The following is a 19,086-nucleotide window of genomic DNA, read 5'->3' on the forward strand; positions in this document are numbered from 1 at the left end:
TTGTGGAAAAGTTATGACTTTTCACGCTACATCTGAGACCCCACAACACCTCTCCCGGGTGGGCTCGAACCACCAACCTATTGGTTAACAGCCGAACGCGCCTACCATTGAGCCACGGAAGCTCAGAAATTAAATATTTGTCAGGTATTGTGGAAAAGCTATGACTTTTCACGCTACATCTGAGACCCCACAACACCTCTCCCGAGTGGGCTCGAACCACCAACCAATTGGTTAACAGACGAACGCGCTAACCATTGAGCCACGGAAACTCAGAAATAAAATGTTTTTTCAGGTATTGTGGAAAAGTTATGACTTTTCACGCTACATCTGAGAACCTACAACACCTCTCCCGGGTGGGCTCGAACCACCAACCTATTGGTTAACAGACGAACGCGCTAACCATTGAGCCACGGAAACTCAGAAATTAAATGGTTGTCACGTATTGTGGAAAGGTTTTGACTTTTTACGCTACATCTGAGACCCCACAACACCTCTCCCGGGTGTGCTCGAACCACCAACCTATTGGTTAACAGCCGAACGCGCTAACCATTGAGCCACGGAAGCTCAGAAATTAAATGGTTGTCAGGTATTGTGGAAAAACTTTGACTTTTCACGCCACATCAGAGACCTCACAACACCGCTCCCGGGTGGGTTCGAACCACCAACCTTTCGGTTTACAGCTGAACGCGCTAACCATTGCGCCACGGAAGCCCAAAAATTAAATGTTCGTCAGGTATTGTGGAAAAACTCTGACTTTTTACGTCACATCAGAGACCTCACAACACCGCTCCCGGGTATGCTCGAACCACCAATCTATTGGTTAACAGCCGAACGCGCTAACCATTGAGCCACGGAAACTCAGAAATTAAAGGTTTTTCAGGTATTGTGGAAACGTGATGACATTTCACGCTACATCTGAGACCCTACAACACCAATCCCGGGTGGGCTCTAACCAACAACCTTTCGGTTAACAGCTGAACGCGCTAACCATTGCGCCACGGAAGCCCAAAAATTAAATGTTCGTCAGGTATTGTGGAAAAACTCTGACTTTTTACGTTACATCAGAGACCTCACAACACCGCTCCCGGATGGGCTCGTACCACCAACCTTTCGGTTAACAGCCGAACGAGCTAACCATTGCGCCACGGAAGCCCAAAAATTAAATGGTCGACAGGTATTGTGGAAAAACTTTGCCTTTTTACGTTACATTTGAGATCCCAAAACACCGCTCCCGGGTGGGCTCGAACCACCAACCTATTGGTTAACAGCCGAACGCGCTAACCATTGAGCCACGGAAACTCGGAAATGAAATGTTTTTCAGGTATTGTGGAAAAGTTATGACTTTTCACGCTACATCTGAGACCCCACAACACCTCTCCCGAGTGGGCTCGAACCACCAACCAATTGGTTAACAGACGAACGCGCTAACCATTGAGCCACGGAAACTCAGAAATAAAATGTTTTTTCAGGTATTGTGGAAAAGTTATGACTTTTCACGCTACATCTGAGAACCTACAACACCTCTCCCGGGTGGGCTCGAACCACCAACCTATTGGTTAACAGACGAACGCGCTAACCATTGAGCCACGGAAACTCAGAAATAAAATGTTTTTTCAGGTATTGTGGAAAAGTTATGACTTTTCACGCTACATCTGAGAACCTACAACACCTCTCCCGGGTGGGCTCGAACCACCAACCTATTGGTTAACAGACGAACGCGCTAACCATTGAGCCACGGAAACTCAGAAATAAAATGTTTTTTCAGGTATTGTGGAAAAGTTATGACTTTTCACGCTACATCTGAGACCCCACAACACCTCTCCCGGGTGGGCTCGAACCACCAACCTATTGACCAACAGCCGAACGCGCCAACCATTGAGCCACTGAAGCTCAGAAATTAAATGGTTGTCAGGTATTGTGTAAAAGTTATGACTTTTCACGGTAGATCTGAGACCCCACAACACCTATCCCGGGTGGGCTCGAACCACGAACCTTTCGGTTAACAGCTGAACGCGCAAACCATTGCGCCACGGAAGCCCAAAAATTGAATGTTCGTCAGGTATTGTGGAAAAACTCTGACTTTTTACGTTACAACTGATACCCCACAACACCTATCCCAGGTGGGCTCGAACCACCAACCTTTTGAATAACAGCTGAGCGCGCTAACCATTGCCACACGGAAGCCCAAAAATGATATGGTCGTCAGGTATTGTGGAAAAACTTTGACTTTTCACGCCACATCAGAGATCCCAAAACACCGCTCCCGGGTGGGCTCGGACCACCAACCTGTTGGATTACAGCCGAACGCGCTAACCATTGAGCCACGGAAACTCGGAAATGAAATGTTTTTCAGGTATTGTGGAAAAGTTATGACTTTTCACGCTACATCTGAGACCCCACAACATCTCTCCCGGGTGGGCTCGAAACACCAACCTTTCGGTTAACAACTGAACGCGCTAACCAGTGCGCCAAGGAAGCTCAGAAATTAAATGGTTGTCACGTATTGTGGAAAAGTTTTGACTTTCTACGCTACATCTGAGACCCCACAACACCTCTCCCGGGTGGGCTCGAACCACCAACCTATTGGTCAACAGCCGAACGCGCCAACCATTGAGCCACGGAAGCTCAGAAATTAAATAGTTGTTAGGTATTGTGGAAAAGTGATGACTTTTCACGCTACATCTGAGACCGCACAACATCTCTCCAGGGTGGGCTCGAAACACCAAACTTTCGGTTAACAGCTGAACGCGCTAACCAGTGCGCCACGGAAGCTCAGAAATTAAATGGTTGTCACGTATTGTGGAAAAGTTTTGACTTTCTACGCTACATCTGAGACCCCACAACACCTCTCCCGGGTGGGCTCGAACCACCAACCTATTGGTCAACAGCCGAACGCGCCAACCATTGAGCCACGGAAGCTCAGAAATTAAATAGTTGTTAGGTATTGTGGAAAAGTTATGACTTTTCACGCTACATCTGAGACCCCACAACACCTCTCCCGGGCGGGCTCGAACCACCAACCTATTGGTTAACAGACGAACGCGCTAACCATTGAGCCACGGAAACTCAGAAATTAAATGTTTTTCAGGTATTGTGGAAAAGTTATGACTTTTCACGCTACATCTGAGACCCCACAACACCTCTCCCGGGTGGGCTCGAACCACCAACCTATTGGCCAACAGCCGAACGCGCCAACCATTGAGCCACTGAAGCTCAGAAATTAAATGGTTGTCAGGTATTGTGGAAAAGTTATGACTTTTCACGGTAGATCTGAGACCCCACAACACCTATCCCGGGTGGGCTCGAACCACGAACCTTTCGGTTAACAGCTGAACGCGCAAACCATTGCGCCACGGAAGCCCAAAAATTGAATGTTCGTCAGGTATTGTGGAAAAACTCTGACTTTTTACGTTACAACTGATACCCCACAACACCTATCCCAGGTGGGCTCGAACCACCAACCTTTTGAATAACAGCTGAGCGCGCTAACCATTGCCACACGGAAGCCCAAAAATGATATGGTCGTCAGGTATTGTGGAAAAACTTTGACTTTTCACGCCACATCAGAGATCCCAAAACACCGCTCCCGGGTGGGCTCGGACCACCAACCTGTTGGATTACAGCCGAACGCGCTAACCATTGAGCCACGGAAACTCGGAAATGAAATGTTTTTCAGGTATTGTGGAAAAGTTATGACTTTTCACGCTACATCTGAGACCCCACAACATCTCTCCCGGGTGGGCTCGAAACACCAACCTTTCGGTTAACAACTGAACGCGCTAACCAGTGCGCCAAGGAAGCTCAGAAATTAAATGGTTGTCACGTATTGTGGAAAAGTTTTGACTTTCTACGCTACATCTGAGACCCCACAACACCTCTCCCGGGTGGGCTCGAACCACCAACCTATTGGTCAACAGCCGAACGCGCCAACCATTGAGCCACGGAAGCTCAGAAATTAAATAGTTGTTAGGTATTGTGGAAAAGTGATGACTTTTCACGCTACATCTGAGACCGCACAACATCTCTCCAGGGTGGGCTCGAAACACCAAACTTTCGGTTAACAGCTGAACGCGCTAACCAGTGCGCCACGGAAGCTCAGAAATTAAATGGTTGTCACGTATTGTGGAAAAGTTTTGACTTTCTACGCTACATCTGAGACCCCACAACACCTCTCCCGGGTGGGCTCGAACCACCAACCTATTGGTCAACAGCCGAACGCGCCAACCATTGAGCCACGGAAGCTCAGAAATTAAATAGTTGTTAGGTATTGTGGAAAAGTTATGACTTTTCACGCTACATCTGAGACCCCACAACACCTCTCCCGGGCGGGCTCGAACCACCAACCTATTGGTTAACAGACGAACGCGCTAACCATTGAGCCACGGAAACTCAGAAATTAAATGTTTTTCAGGTATTGTGGAAAAGTTATGACTTTTCACGCTACATCTGAGACCCCACAACACCTCTCCCGGGTGGGCTCGAACCACCAACCTATTGGCCAACAGCCGAACGCGCCAACCATTGAGCCACTGAAGCTCAGAAATTAAATGGTTGTCAGGTATTGTGGAAAAGTTATGACTTTTCACGGTAGATCTGAGACCCCACAACACCTATCCCGGGTGGGCTCGAACCACGAACCTTTCGGTTAACAGCTGAACGCGCAAACCATTGCGCCACGGAAGCCCAAAAATTAAATGTTCGTCAGGTATTGTGGAAAAACTCTGACTTTTTACGTTACAACTGATACCTAACAACACCGCTCCCAGGTGGGCTCGAACCACCAACCTTTTGAATAACAGCTGAGCGCGCTAACCATTGCCACACGGATGCCCAAAAATGATATGGTCGTCAGGTATTGTGGAAAAACTTTGACTTTTCACGCCACATCAGAGACCTCACAACACCGCTCCCGGATGGGCTCGTACCACCAACCTTTCGTTTAACAGCCGAACGAGCTAACCATTGCGCCACGGAAGCCCAAAAATTAAATGGTCGACAGGTATTGTGGAAAAACTTTGCCTTTTTACGTTACATTTGAGATCCCAAAACACCGCTCCCGGGTGGGCTCGAACCACCAACCTGTTGGATTACAGCCGAACGCGCTAACCATTGAGCCACGGAAACTCGGAAATGAAATGTTTTTCAGGTATTGTGGAAAAGTTATGACTTTTCACGCTACATCTGAGACCCCACAACACCTCTCCCGGGTGGGCTCGAACCACCAACCTATTGGTTAACAGCCGAACGCGCCTACCATTGAGCCACGGAAGCTCAGAAATTAAATATTTGTCAGGTATTGTGGAAAAGCTATGACTTTTCACGCTACATCTGAGACCCCACAACACCTCTCCCGAGTGGGCTCGAACCACCAACCAATTGGTTAACAGACGAACGCGCTAACCATTGAGCCACGGAAACTCAGAAATAAAATGTTTTTTCAGGTATTGTGGAAAAGTTATGACTTTTCACGCTACATCTGAGAACCTACAACACCTCTCCCGGGTGGGCTCGAACCACCAACCTATTGGTTAACAGACGAACGCGCTAACCATTGAGCCACGGAAACTCAGAAATTAAATGGTTGTCACGTATTGTGGAAAGGTTTTGACTTTTTACGCTACATCTGAGACCCCACAACACCTCTCCCGGGTGTGCTCGAACCACCAACCTATTGGTTAACAGCCGAACGCGCTAACCATTGAGCCACGGAAGCTCAGAAATTAAATGGTTGTCAGGTATTGTGGAAATGTTATGACTTTTCACGCTACATCTGAGACCCCACAACACCTCTCCCGGATGGGCTCGTACCACCAACCTTTCGGTTAACAGCCGAACGCGCTAACCATTGCCACACGGAAGCCCAAAAATGATATGGTCGTCAGGTATTGTGGAAAAACTTTGACTTTTCACGCCACATCAGAGATCCCAAAACACCGCTCCCGGGTGGGCTCGGACCACCAACCTGTTGGATTACAGCCGAACGCGCTAACCATTGAGCCACGGAAACTCGGAAATGAAATGTTTTTCAGGTATTGTGGAAAAGTTATGACTTTTCACGCTACATCTGAGACCCCACAACATCTCTCCCGGGTGGGCTCGAAACACCAACCTTTCGGTTAACAACTGAACGCGCTAACCAGTGCGCCAAGGAAGCTCAGAAATTAAATGGTTGTCACGTATTGTGGAAAAGTTTTGACTTTCTACGCTACATCTGAGACCCCACAACACCTCTCCCGGGTGGGCTCGAACCACCAACCTATTGGTCAACAGCCGAACGCGCCAACCATTGAGCCACGGAAGCTCAGAAATTAAATAGTTGTTAGGTATTGTGGAAAAGTGATGACTTTTCACGCTACATCTGAGACCGCACAACATCTCTCCAGGGTGGGCTCGAAACACCAAACTTTCGGTTAACAGCTGAACGCGCTAACCAGTGCGCCACGGAAGCTCAGAAATTAAATGGTTGTCACGTATTGTGGAAAAGTTTTGACTTTCTACGCTACATCTGAGACCCCACAACACCTCTCCCGGGTGGGCTCGAACCACCAACCTATTGGTCAACAGCCGAACGCGCCAACCATTGAGCCACGGAAGCTCAGAAATTAAATAGTTGTTAGGTATTGTGGAAAAGTTATGACTTTTCACGCTACATCTGAGACCCCACAACACCTCTCCCGGGCGGGCTCGAACCACCAACCTATTGGTTAACAGACGAACGCGCTAACCATTGAGCCACGGAAACTCAGAAATTAAATGTTTTTCAGGTATTGTGGAAAAGTTATGACTTTTCACGCTACATCTGAGACCCCACAACACCTCTCCCGGGTGGGCTCGAACCACCAACCTATTGGCCAACAGCCGAACGCGCCAACCATTGAGCCACTGAAGCTCAGAAATTAAATGGTTGTCAGGTATTGTGGAAAAGTTATGACTTTTCACGGTAGATCTGAGACCCCACAACACCTATCCCGGGTGGGCTCGAACCACGAACCTTTCGGTTAACAGCTGAACGCGCAAACCATTGCGCCACGGAAGCCCAAAAATTAAATGTTCGTCAGGTATTGTGGAAAAACTCTGACTTTTTACGTTACAACTGATACCTAACAACACCGCTCCCAGGTGGGCTCGAACCACCAACCTTTTGAATAACAGCTGAGCGCGCTAACCATTGCCACACGGATGCCCAAAAATGATATGGTCGTCAGGTATTGTGGAAAAACTTTGACTTTTCACGCCACATCAGAGACCTCACAACACCGCTCCCGGATGGGCTCGTACCACCAACCTTTCGTTTAACAGCCGAACGAGCTAACCATTGCGCCACGGAAGCCCAAAAATTAAATGGTCGACAGGTATTGTGGAAAAACTTTGCCTTTTTACGTTACATTTGAGATCCCAAAACACCGCTCCCGGGTGGGCTCGAACCACCAACCTGTTGGATTACAGCCGAACGCGCTAACCATTGAGCCACGGAAACTCGGAAATGAAATGTTTTTCAGGTATTGTGGAAAAGTTATGACTTTTCACGCTACATCTGAGACCCCACAACACCTCTCCCGGGTGGGCTCGAACCACCAACCTATTGGTTAACAGCCGAACGCGCCTACCATTGAGCCACGGAAGCTCAGAAATTAAATATTTGTCAGGTATTGTGGAAAAGCTATGACTTTTCACGCTACATGTGAGACCCCACAACACCTCTCCCGAGTGGGCTCGAACCACCAACCAATTGGTTAACAGACGAACGCGCTAACCATTGAGCCACGGAAACTCAGAAATAAAATGTTTTTTCAGGTATTGTGGAAAAGTTATGACTTTTCACGCTACATCTGAGAACCTACAACACCTCTCCCGGGTGGGCTCGAACCACCAACCTATTGGTTAACAGACGAACGCGCTAACCATTGAGCCACGGAAACTCAGAAATTAAATGGTTGTCACGTATTGTGGAAAGGTTTTGACTTTTTACGCTACATCTGAGACCCCACAACACCTCTCCCGGGTGTGCTCGAACCACCAACCTATTGGTTAACAGCCGAACGCGCTAACCATTGAGCCACGGAAGCTCAGAAATTAAATGGTTGTCAGGTATTGTGGAAATGTTATGACTTTTCACGCTACATCTGAGACCCCACAACACCTCTCCCGGATGGGCTCGTACCACCAACCTTTCGGTTAACAGCCGAACGAGCTAACCATTGCGCCACGGAAGCCCAAAAATTAAATGGTCGACAGGTATTGTGGAAAAACTTTGACTTTTCACGCCACATCAGAGACCTCACAACACCGCTCCCGGGTGGGTTCGAACCACCAACCTTTCGGTTTACAGCTGAACGCGCTAACCATTGCGCCACGGAAGCCCAAAAATTAAATGTTCGTCAGGTATTGTGGAAAAACTCTGACTTTTTACGTCACATCAGAGACCTCACAACACCGCTCCCGGGTATGCTCGAACCACCAATCTATTGGTTAACAGCCGAACGCGCTAACCATTGAGCCACGGAAACTCAGAAATTAAAGGTTTTTCAGGTATTGTGGAAACGTGATGACATTTCACGCTACATCTGAGACCCTACAACACCAATCCCGGGTGGGCTCTAACCAACAACCTTTCGGTTAACAGCTGAACGCGCTAACCATTGCGCCACGGAAGCCCAAAAATTAAATGTTCGTCAGGTATTGTGGAAAAACTCTGACTTTTTACGTTACATCAGAGACCTCACAACACCGCTCCCGGATGGGCTCGTACCACCAACCTTTCGGTTAACAGCCGAACGAGCTAACCATTGCGCCACGGAAGCCCAAAAATTAAATGGTCGACAGGTATTGTGGAAAAACTTTGCCTTTTTACGTTACATTTGAGATCCCAAAACACCGCTCCCGGGTGGGCTCGAACCACCAACCTATTGGTTAACAGCCGAACGCGCTAACCATTGAGCCACGGAAACTCGGAAATGAAATGTTTTTCAGGTATTGTGGAAAAGTTATGACTTTTCACGCTACATCTGAGACCCCACAACACCTCTCCCGAGTGGGCTCGAACCACCAACCAATTGGTTAACAGACGAACGCGCTAACCATTGAGCCACGGAAACTCAGAAATAAAATGTTTTTTCAGGTATTGTGGAAAAGTTATGACTTTTCACGCTACATCTGAGAACCTACAACACCTCTCCCGGGTGGGCTCGAACCACCAACCTATTGGTTAACAGACGAACGCGCTAACCATTGAGCCACGGAAACTCAGAAATAAAATGTTTTTTCAGGTATTGTGGAAAAGTTATGACTTTTCACGCTACATCTGAGAACCTACAACACCTCTCCCGGGTGGGCTCGAACCACCAACCTATTGGTTAACAGACGAACGCGCTAACCATTGAGCCACGGAAACTCAGAAATAAAATGTTTTTTCAGGTATTGTGGAAAAGTTATGACTTTTCACGCTACATCTGAGACCCCACAACACCTCTCCCGGGTGGGCTCGAACCACCAACCTATTGACCAACAGCCGAACGCGCCAACCATTGAGCCACTGAAGCTCAGAAATTAAATGGTTGTCAGGTATTGTGTAAAAGTTATGACTTTTCACGGTAGATCTGAGACCCCACAACACCTATCCCGGGTGGGCTCGAACCACGAACCTTTCGGTTAACAGCTGAACGCGCAAACCATTGCGCCACGGAAGCCCAAAAATTGAATGTTCGTCAGGTATTGTGGAAAAACTCTGACTTTTTACGTTACAACTGATACCCCACAACACCTATCCCAGGTTAGCTCGAACCACCAACCTTTTGAATAACAGCTGAGCGCGCTAACCATTGCCACACGGAAGCCCAAAAATGATATGGTCGTCAGGTATTGTGGAAAAACTTTGACTTTTCACGCCACATCAGAGATCCCAAAACACCGCTCCCGGGTGGGCTCGGACCACCAACCTGTTGGATTACAGCCGAACGCGCTAACCATTGAGCCACGGAAACTCGGAAATGAAATGTTTTTCAGGTATTGTGGAAAAGTTATGACTTTTCACGCTACATCTGAGACCCCACAACATCTCTCCCGGGTGGGCTCGAAACACCAACCTTTCGGTTAACAACTGAACGCGCTAACCAGTGCGCCAAGGAAGCTCAGAAATTAAATGGTTGTCACGTATTGTGGAAAAGTTTTGACTTTCTACGCTACATCTGAGACCCCACAACACCTCTCCCGGGTGGGCTCGAACCACCAACCTATTGGTCAACAGCCGAACGCGCCAACCATTGAGCCACGGAAGCTCAGAAATTAAATAGTTGTTAGGTATTGTGGAAAAGTGATGACTTTTCACGCTACATCTGAGACCGCACAACATCTCTCCAGGGTGGGCTCGAAACACCAAACTTTCGGTTAACAGCTGAACGCGCTAACCAGTGCGCCACGGAAGCTCAGAAATTAAATGGTTGTCACGTATTGTGGAAAAGTTTTGACTTTCTACGCTACATCTGAGACCCCACAACACCTCTCCCGGGTGGGCTCGAACCACCAACCTATTGGTCAACAGCCGAACGCGCCAACCATTGAGCCACGGAAGCTCAGAAATTAAATAGTTGTTAGGTATTGTGGAAAAGTTATGACTTTTCACGCTACATCTGAGACCCCACAACACCTCTCCCGGGCGGGCTCGAACCACCAACCTATTGGTTAACAGACGAACGCGCTAACCATTGAGCCACGGAAACTCAGAAATTAAATGTTTTTCAGGTATTGTGGAAAAGTTATGACTTTTCACGCTACATCTGAGACCCCACAACACCTCTCCCGGGTGGGCTCGAACCACCAACCTATTGGCCAACAGCCGAACGCGCCAACCATTGAGCCACTGAAGCTCAGAAATTAAATGGTTGTCAGGTATTGTGGAAAAGTTATGACTTTTCACGGTAGATCTGAGACCCCACAACACCTATCCCGGGTGGGCTCGAACCACGAACCTTTCGGTTAACAGCTGAACGCGCAAACCATTGCGCCACGGAAGCCCAAAAATTAAATGTTCGTCAGGTATTGTGGAAAAACTCTGACTTTTTACGTTACAACTGATACCTAACAACACCGCTCCCAGGTGGGCTCGAACCACCAACCTTTTGAATAACAGCTGAGCGCGCTAACCATTGCCACACGGATGCCCAAAAATGATATGGTCGTCAGGTATTGTGGAAAAACTTTGACTTTTCACGCCACATCAGAGACCTCACAACACCGCTCCCGGATGGGCTCGTACCACCAACCTTTCGTTTAACAGCCGAACGAGCTAACCATTGCGCCACGGAAGCCCAAAAATTAAATGGTCGACAGGTATTGTGGAAAAACTTTGCCTTTTTACGTTACATTTGAGATCCCAAAACACCGCTCCCGGGTGGGCTCGAACCACCAACCTGTTGGATTACAGCCGAACGCGCTAACCATTGAGCCACGGAAACTCGGAAATGAAATGTTTTTCAGGTATTGTGGAAAAGTTATGACTTTTCACGCTACATCTGAGACCCCACAACACCTCTCCCGGGTGGGCTCGAACCACCAACCTATTGGTTAACAGCCGAACGCGCCTACCATTGAGCCACGGAAGCTCAGAAATTAAATATTTGTCAGGTATTGTGGAAAAGCTATGACTTTTCACGCTACATCTGAGACCCCACAACACCTCTCCCGAGTGGGCTCGAACCACCAACCAATTGGTTAACAGACGAACGCGCTAACCATTGAGCCACGGAAACTCAGAAATAAAATGTTTTTTCAGGTATTGTGGAAAAGTTATGACTTTTCACGCTACATCTGAGAACCTACAACACCTCTCCCGGGTGGGCTCGAACCACCAACCTATTGGTTAACAGACGAACGCGCTAACCATTGAGCCACGGAAACTCAGAAATTAAATGGTTGTCACGTATTGTGGAAAGGTTTTGACTTTTTACGCTACATCTGAGACCCCACAACACCTCTCCCGGGTGTGCTCGAACCACCAACCTATTGGTTAACAGCCGAACGCGCTAACCATTGAGCCACGGAAGCTCAGAAATTAAATGGTTGTCAGGTATTGTGGAAATGTTATGACTTTTCACGCTACATCTGAGACCCCACAACACCTCTCCCGGGTGGGCTCGAACCACCAACCTGTTGGTTAAGAGCCGAACGCGCTAACCATTGAGCCACGGAAGCTCAGAAATTAAATGGTTGTCAGGTATTGTGGAAAAGTTATGACTTTTCACGGTACATCTGAGACCCTACAACACCTATCCCGGGTGGGCTCGAACCACGAACCTTTTGGTTAACAGCTGAACGCGCTAACCATTGCGCCACGGAAGCCCAAAAATTAAATGTTTGTCAGGTATTGTGGAAAAACTCTGACTTTTTACGTTACATCAGAGACCTCACAACACCGCTCCCGGATGGGCTCGTACCACCAACCTTTCGGTTAACAGCCGAACGAGCTAACCATTGCGCCACGGAAGCCCAAAAATTAAATGGTCGACAGGTATTGTGGAAAAACTTTGCCTTTTTACGTTACATTTGAGATCCCAAAACACCGCTCCCGGGTGGGCTCGAACCACCAACCTATTGGTTAACAGCCGAACGCGCTAACCATTGAGCCACGGAAACTCGGAAATGAAATGTTTTTCAGGTATTGTGGAAAAGTTATGACTTTTCACGCTACATCTGAGACCCCACAACACCTCTCCCGAGTGGGCTCGAACCACCAACCAATTGGTTAACAGACGAACGCGCTAACCATTGAGCCACGGAAACTCAGAAATAAAATGTTTTTTCAGGTATTGTGGAAAAGTTATGACTTTTCACGCTACATCTGAGAACCTACAACACCTCTCCCGGGTGGGCTCGAACCACCAACCTATTGGTTAACAGACGAACGCGCTAACCATTGAGCCACGGAAACTCAGAAATAAAATGTTTTTTCAGGTATTGTGGAAAAGTTATGACTTTTCACGCTACATCTGAGAACCTACAACACCTCTCCCGGGTGGGCTCGAACCACCAACCTATTTATTTAACAGACGAACGCGCTAACCATTGAGCCACGGAAACTCAGAAATAAAATGTTTTTTCAGGTATTGTGGAAAAGTTATGACTTTTCACGCTACATCTGAGACCCCACAACACCTCTCCCGGGTGGGCTCGAACCACCAACCTATTGACCAACAGCCGAACGCGCCAACCATTGAGCCACTGAAGCTCAGAAATTAAATGGTTGTCAGGTATTGTGTAAAAGTTATGACTTTTCACGGTAGATCTGAGACCCCACAACACCTATCCCGGGTGGGCTCGAACCACGAACCTTTCGGTTAACAGCTGAACGCGCAAACCATTGCGCCACGGAAGCCCAAAAATTGAATGTTCGTCAGGTATTGTGGAAAAACTCTGACTTTTTACGTTACAACTGATACCTCACAACACCGCTCCCAGGTGGGCTCGAACCACCAACCTTTTGAATAACAGCTGAGCGCGCTAACCATTGCCACACGGAAGCCCAAAAATGATATGGTCGTCAGGTATTGTGGAAAAACTTTGACTTTTCACGCCACATCAGAGATCCCAAAACACCGCTCCCGGGTGGGCTCGGACCACCAACCTGTTGGATTACAGCCGAACGCGCTAACCATTGAGCCACGGAAACTCGGAAATGAAATGTTTTTCAGGTATTGTGGAAAAGTTATGACTTTTCACGCTACATCTGAGACCCCACAACATCTCTCCCGGGTGGGCTCGAAACACCAACCTTTCGGTTAACAGCTGAACGCGCTAACCAGTGCGCCAAGGAAGCTCAGAAATTAAATGGTTGTTACGTATTGTGGAAAAGTTTTGACTTTCTACGCTACATCTGAGACCCCACAACACCTCTCCCGGGTGGGCTCGAACCACCAACCTATTGGTCAACAGCCGAACGCGCCAACCATTGAGCCACGGAAGCTCAGAAATTAAATAGTTGTTAGGTATTGTGGAAAAGTGATGACTTTTCACGCTACATCTGAGACCGCACAACATCTCTCCAGGGTGGACTCGAAACACCAACCTTTCGGTTAACAGCTGAACGCGCTAACCAGTGCGCCACGGAAGCTCAGAAATTAAATGGTTGTCACGTATTGTGGAAAAGTTTTGACTTTCTACGCTACATCTGAGACCCCACAACACCTCTCCCGGGTGGGCTCGAACCACCAACCTATTGGTCAACAGCCGAACGCGCCAACCATTGAGCCACGGAAGCTCAGAAATTAAATAGTTGTTAGGTATTGTGGAAAAGTTATGACTTTTCACGCTACATCTGAGACCCCACAACACCTCTCCCGGGCGGGCTCGAACCACCAACCTATTGGTTAACAGACGAACGCGCTAACCATTGAGCCACGGAAACTCAGAAATTAAATGTTTTTCAGGTATTGTGGAAAAGTTATGACTTTTCACGCTACATCTGAGACCCCACAACACCTCTCCCGGGTGGGCTCGAACCACCAACCTATTGGCCAACAGCCGAACGCGCCAACCATTGAGCCACTGAAGCTCAGAAATTAAATGGTTGTCAGGTATTGTGGAAAAGTTATGACTTTTCACGGTAGATCTGAGACCCCACAACACCTATCCCGGGTGGGCTCGAACCACGAACCTTTCGGTTAACAGCTGAACAAGCTAACCATTGCGCCACGGAAGCCCAAAAATTAAATGTTCGTCAGGTATTGTGGAAAAACTCTGACTTTTTACGTTACAACTGATACCTAACAACACCGCTCCCAGGTGGGCTCGAACCACCAACCTTTTGAATAACAGCTGAGCGCGCTAACCATTGCCACACGGATGCCCAAAAATGATATGGTCGTCAGGTATTGTGGAAAAACTTTGACTTTTCACGCCACATCAGAGACCTCACAACACCGCTCCCGGGTGGGTTCGAACCACCAACCTTTCGGTTTACAGCTGAACGCGCTAACCATTGCGCCACGGAAGCCCAAAAATTAAATGTTCGTCAGGTATTGTGGAAAAACTCTGACTTTTTACGTCACATCAGAGACCTCACAACACCGCTCCCGGGTATGATCGAACCACCAATCTATTGGTTAACAGCCGAACGCGGTAACCATTGAGCCACGGAAACTCAGAAATTAAAGGTTTTTCAGGTATTGTGGAAAAGTGATGACATTTCACGCTACATCTGAGACCCTACAACACCAATCCCGGGTGGGCTCTAACCAACAACCTTTCGGTTAACAGCTGAACGCGCTAACCATTGCGCCACGGAAGCCCAAAAATTAAATGTTCGTCAGGTATTGTGGAAAAACTCTGACTTTTTACGTTACATCAGAGACCTCACAACACCGCTCCCGGATGGGCTCGTACCACCAACCTTTCGGTTAACAGCCGAACGAGCTAACCATTGCGCCAAGGAAGCCCAAAAATTAAATGGTCGACAGGTATTGTGGAAAAACTTTGCCTTTTTACGTTACATTTGAGATCCCAAAACACCGCTCCCGGGTGGGCTCGAACCACCAACCTGTTGGATTACAGCCGAACGCGCTAACCATTGAGCCACGGAAACTCGGAAATGAAATGTTTTTCAGGTATTGTGGAAAAGTTATGACTTTTCACGCTACATCTGAGACCCCACAACACCTCTCCCGGGTGGGCTCGAACCACCAACCTATTGGTTAACAGCCGAACGCGCCTACCATTGAGCCACGGAAGCTCAGAAATTAAATATTTGTCAGGTATTGTGGAAAAGCTATGACTTTTCACGCTACATCTGAGACCCCACAACACCTCTCCCGAGTGGGCTCGAACCACCAACCAATTGGTTAACAGACGAACGCGCTAACCATTGCGCCACGGAAGCCCAAAAATTAAATGTTCGTCAGGTATTGTGGAAAAACTCTGACTTTTTACGTTACAACTGATACCTCACAACACCGCTCCCAGATGGGCTCGAACCACCAACCTTTTGAATAACAGCTGAGCGCGCTATCCATTGCCACACGGAAGTCCAAAAATGATATGGTCGTCAGGTATTGTGGAAAAACTTTGACTTTTTACGTCACATCAGAGACCTTACAACACCGCTCCCGGGTGGGTTCGAACCACCAACCTATTGGTTAACAGCCGAACGCGCTAACCATTGAGCCACGGAAACTCAGAAATTAAATGGTTGTCACGTATTGTGGAAAAGTTTTGACTTTTTACGCAACATCTGAGACCCCACAACACCTCTCCCGGGTGGGCTCGAACCACCAACCTATTGGTTAACAGCCGAACGCGCTAACCATTGAGCCACGGAAGCTCAGAAATTAAATGGTTGTCAGGTATTGTTGAAATGTTATGACTTTTCACGCTACATCTGAGACCCCACAACACCTCTCCCGGGTGGTCTCGAACCACCAACCTGTTGGTTAACAGCCGAACGCGCTAACCATTGAGCCACGGAAGCCCAAAAATTAAATGTTCGTCAGGTATTGTGGAAAGACTCTGACTTTTTACGTTACAACTGATACCTCACAACACCGCTCCCAGGTGGGCTCGAACCACCAACCTTTTGAATAACAGCTGAGCGCGCTAACCATTGCCACACGGAAGTCCAAAAATGATATGGTCGTCAGGTATTGTGGAAAAACTTTGACTTTTTACGTCACATCAGAGACCTCACAACACCGCTCCCGGGTGGGTTCGAACCACCAACCTATTAGTTAACAGCCGATCGCGCTAACCATTGAGCCACGGAAACTCAGAAATTAAATGGTTGTCACGTATTGTGGGAAAGTTTTGACTTTTTACGCTTCATCTGACACCCCACAACACCTCTCCCGGGTGGGCTCGAACCACCAACCTATTGGTTAACAGCCGAACGCGCTAACCATTGAGCCACGGAAGCTCAGAAATTAAATGGTTGTCAGGTATTGTGGAAATGTTATGAATTTTCACGCTACATCTGAGACCCCACAACACCTCTCCCGGGTGGGCTCGAACCACCAACCTGTTGGTTAAGAGCCGAACGCGCTAACCATTGAGCCACGGAAGCTCAGAAATTAAATGGTTGTCAGGTATTGTGGAAAAGTTATGACTTTTCACGGTACATCTGAGACCCTACAACACCTATCCCGGGTGGACTCGAACCACGAACCTTTTGGTTAACAGCTGAACGCGCTAACCATTGCGCCACGGAAGCCCAAAAATTAAATGTTCGTCAGGTATTGTGGAAAAACTCTGACTTTTTACGTTACAACTGATACCTCACAACACCGCTCCCAGGTGAGCTCGAACCATCAACCTTTTAAATAACAGCTGAGCGCGCTAACCATTGCCACACGGAAGCCCAAAAATGATATGGTCGTCAGGTATTTTGGAAAAACTTTGACTTTTTACGTCACATCAGAGACCTCACAACACCGCTCCCGGGTGGGTTCGAAACACCAACCTATTGGTTAACAGCCGAACGCGCTAACCATTGAGCCACGGAAACTCAGAAATTATGTGTTTTTCAGGTATTGTGGAAAAGTTATGAGTTTTCACGCTACATCTGAGACCCCACAACATCTCTCCCGTGTGGGCTCGAACCACCAACCTTTCGGTTAACAGCTGAACGCGCCAACCATTGAGCCACGGAAGCTCAGAAATTAAATAGTTGTTAGGTATTGTGGAAAAGTTATGACTTTTCACGGTAGATCTGAGACCCCACAACACCTATCCCGGGTGGGCTCGAACCACGAACCTTTCGGTTAACAGCTGAACGCGCAAACCATTGCGCCACGGAAGCCCAAAAATTAAATGTTCGTCAGGTATTGTGGAAAAACTCTGACTTTTTACGTTACAACTGATACCTCACAACACCGCTCCCAGATGGGTTCGAACCACCAACCTTTTGAATAACAGCTGAGCGCGCTATCCATTGCCACACGGAAGTCCAAAAATGATATGGTCGTCAGGTATTGTGGAAAAACTTTGACTTTTTACGTCACATCAGAGACCTTACAACACCGCTCCCGGGTGGGTTCGAACCACCAACCTATTAGTTAACAGCCGAACGCGCTAACCATTGAGCCACGGAAACTCAGAAATTAAATGGTTGTCATGTATTGTGGAAAAGTTTTGACTTTTTACGCTACATCTGAGACCCCACAACACCTCTCCCGGGTGGGCTCGAACCACCAACCTATTGGTTAACAGCCGAATGCGCTAACCATTGAGCCACGGAAGCTCAGAAATTAAATGGTTGTCAGGTATTGTGGAAATGTTATGACTTTTCACGCTACATCTGAGACCCCACAACACCTCTCCCGGGTGGGCTCGAACCACCAACCTGTTGGTTAAAAGCCGAACGCGCTAACCATTGAGCCACGGAAGCCCAAAAATTAAATGTTCGTCAGGTATTGTGGAAAGACTCTGACTTTTTACGTTACAACTGATACCTCACAACACCGCTCCCAGGTGGGCTCGAACCACCAACCTTTTGAATAACAGCTGAGCGCGCTAACCATTGCCAGACGGAAGTCCAAAAATGATATGGTCGTCAGGTATTGTGGAAAAACTTTGACTTTTTACGTCACATCATAGACCTCACAACACCGCTCCCGGGTGGGTTCGAACCACCAACCTATTAGTTAACAGCCGAACGCGCTAACCATTGAGCCACGGAAACTCAGAAATTAAATGGTTGTCACGTATTGTGGAAAAGTTTTGACTTTTTACGCTACATCTGAGACCCCACAACACCTCTCCCGGGTGGGCTCGAACCACCAACCTATTGGTTAACAGCCGAACGCGCTAACCATTGAGCCACGGAAGCTCAGAAATTAAATGGTTGTCAGGTATTGTGGAAATGTTATGACTTTTCACGCTACATCTGAGACCCCACAACACCTCTCCCGGGTGGGCTCGAACCACCAACCTGTTGGTTAAGAGCCGAACGCGCTAACCATTAAGCCACGGAAGCTCAGAAATTAAATGGTTGTCAGGTATTGTGGAAAAGTTATGACTTTTCACGGTACATCTGAGACCCTACAACACCTATCCCGGGTGGGCTCGAACCACGAACCTTTTGGTTAACAGCTGAACGCGCTAACCATT

General features: G+C 47.8%; 3 non-coding genes across 3 annotated transcripts; all 3 read right to left on the reverse strand.

The window, feature by feature from the left end:
• Positions 1-638: 638 nt before the first annotated feature.
• Positions 639-711, reverse strand: TRNAY-GUA (transfer RNA tyrosine (anticodon GUA)). The gene has a single exon. It is a non-coding gene; the product is annotated as a tRNA-Tyr (tRNA).
• A 7,576-nt stretch (positions 712-8,287) lies between these two features.
• On the reverse strand, positions 8,288-8,360 carry TRNAY-GUA (transfer RNA tyrosine (anticodon GUA)). Its single transcript has one exon. It is a non-coding gene; the product is annotated as a tRNA-Tyr (tRNA).
• Positions 8,361-14,910: 6,550 nt separating this feature from the next.
• TRNAY-GUA (transfer RNA tyrosine (anticodon GUA)) lies at positions 14,911-14,983 on the reverse strand. The gene has a single exon. It is a non-coding gene; the product is annotated as a tRNA-Tyr (tRNA).
• Positions 14,984-19,086: the final 4,103 nt, after the last annotated feature.

The sequence above is a fragment of the Phalangium opilio genome, unplaced genomic scaffold (genome assembly GCF_054372755.1).
Source record: "Phalangium opilio isolate 3A_F unplaced genomic scaffold, DU_Popi_V2 ptg000019l_1, whole genome shotgun sequence".
Classification (NCBI taxonomy): Eukaryota; Metazoa; Arthropoda; class Arachnida; order Opiliones; family Phalangiidae; genus Phalangium; species Phalangium opilio.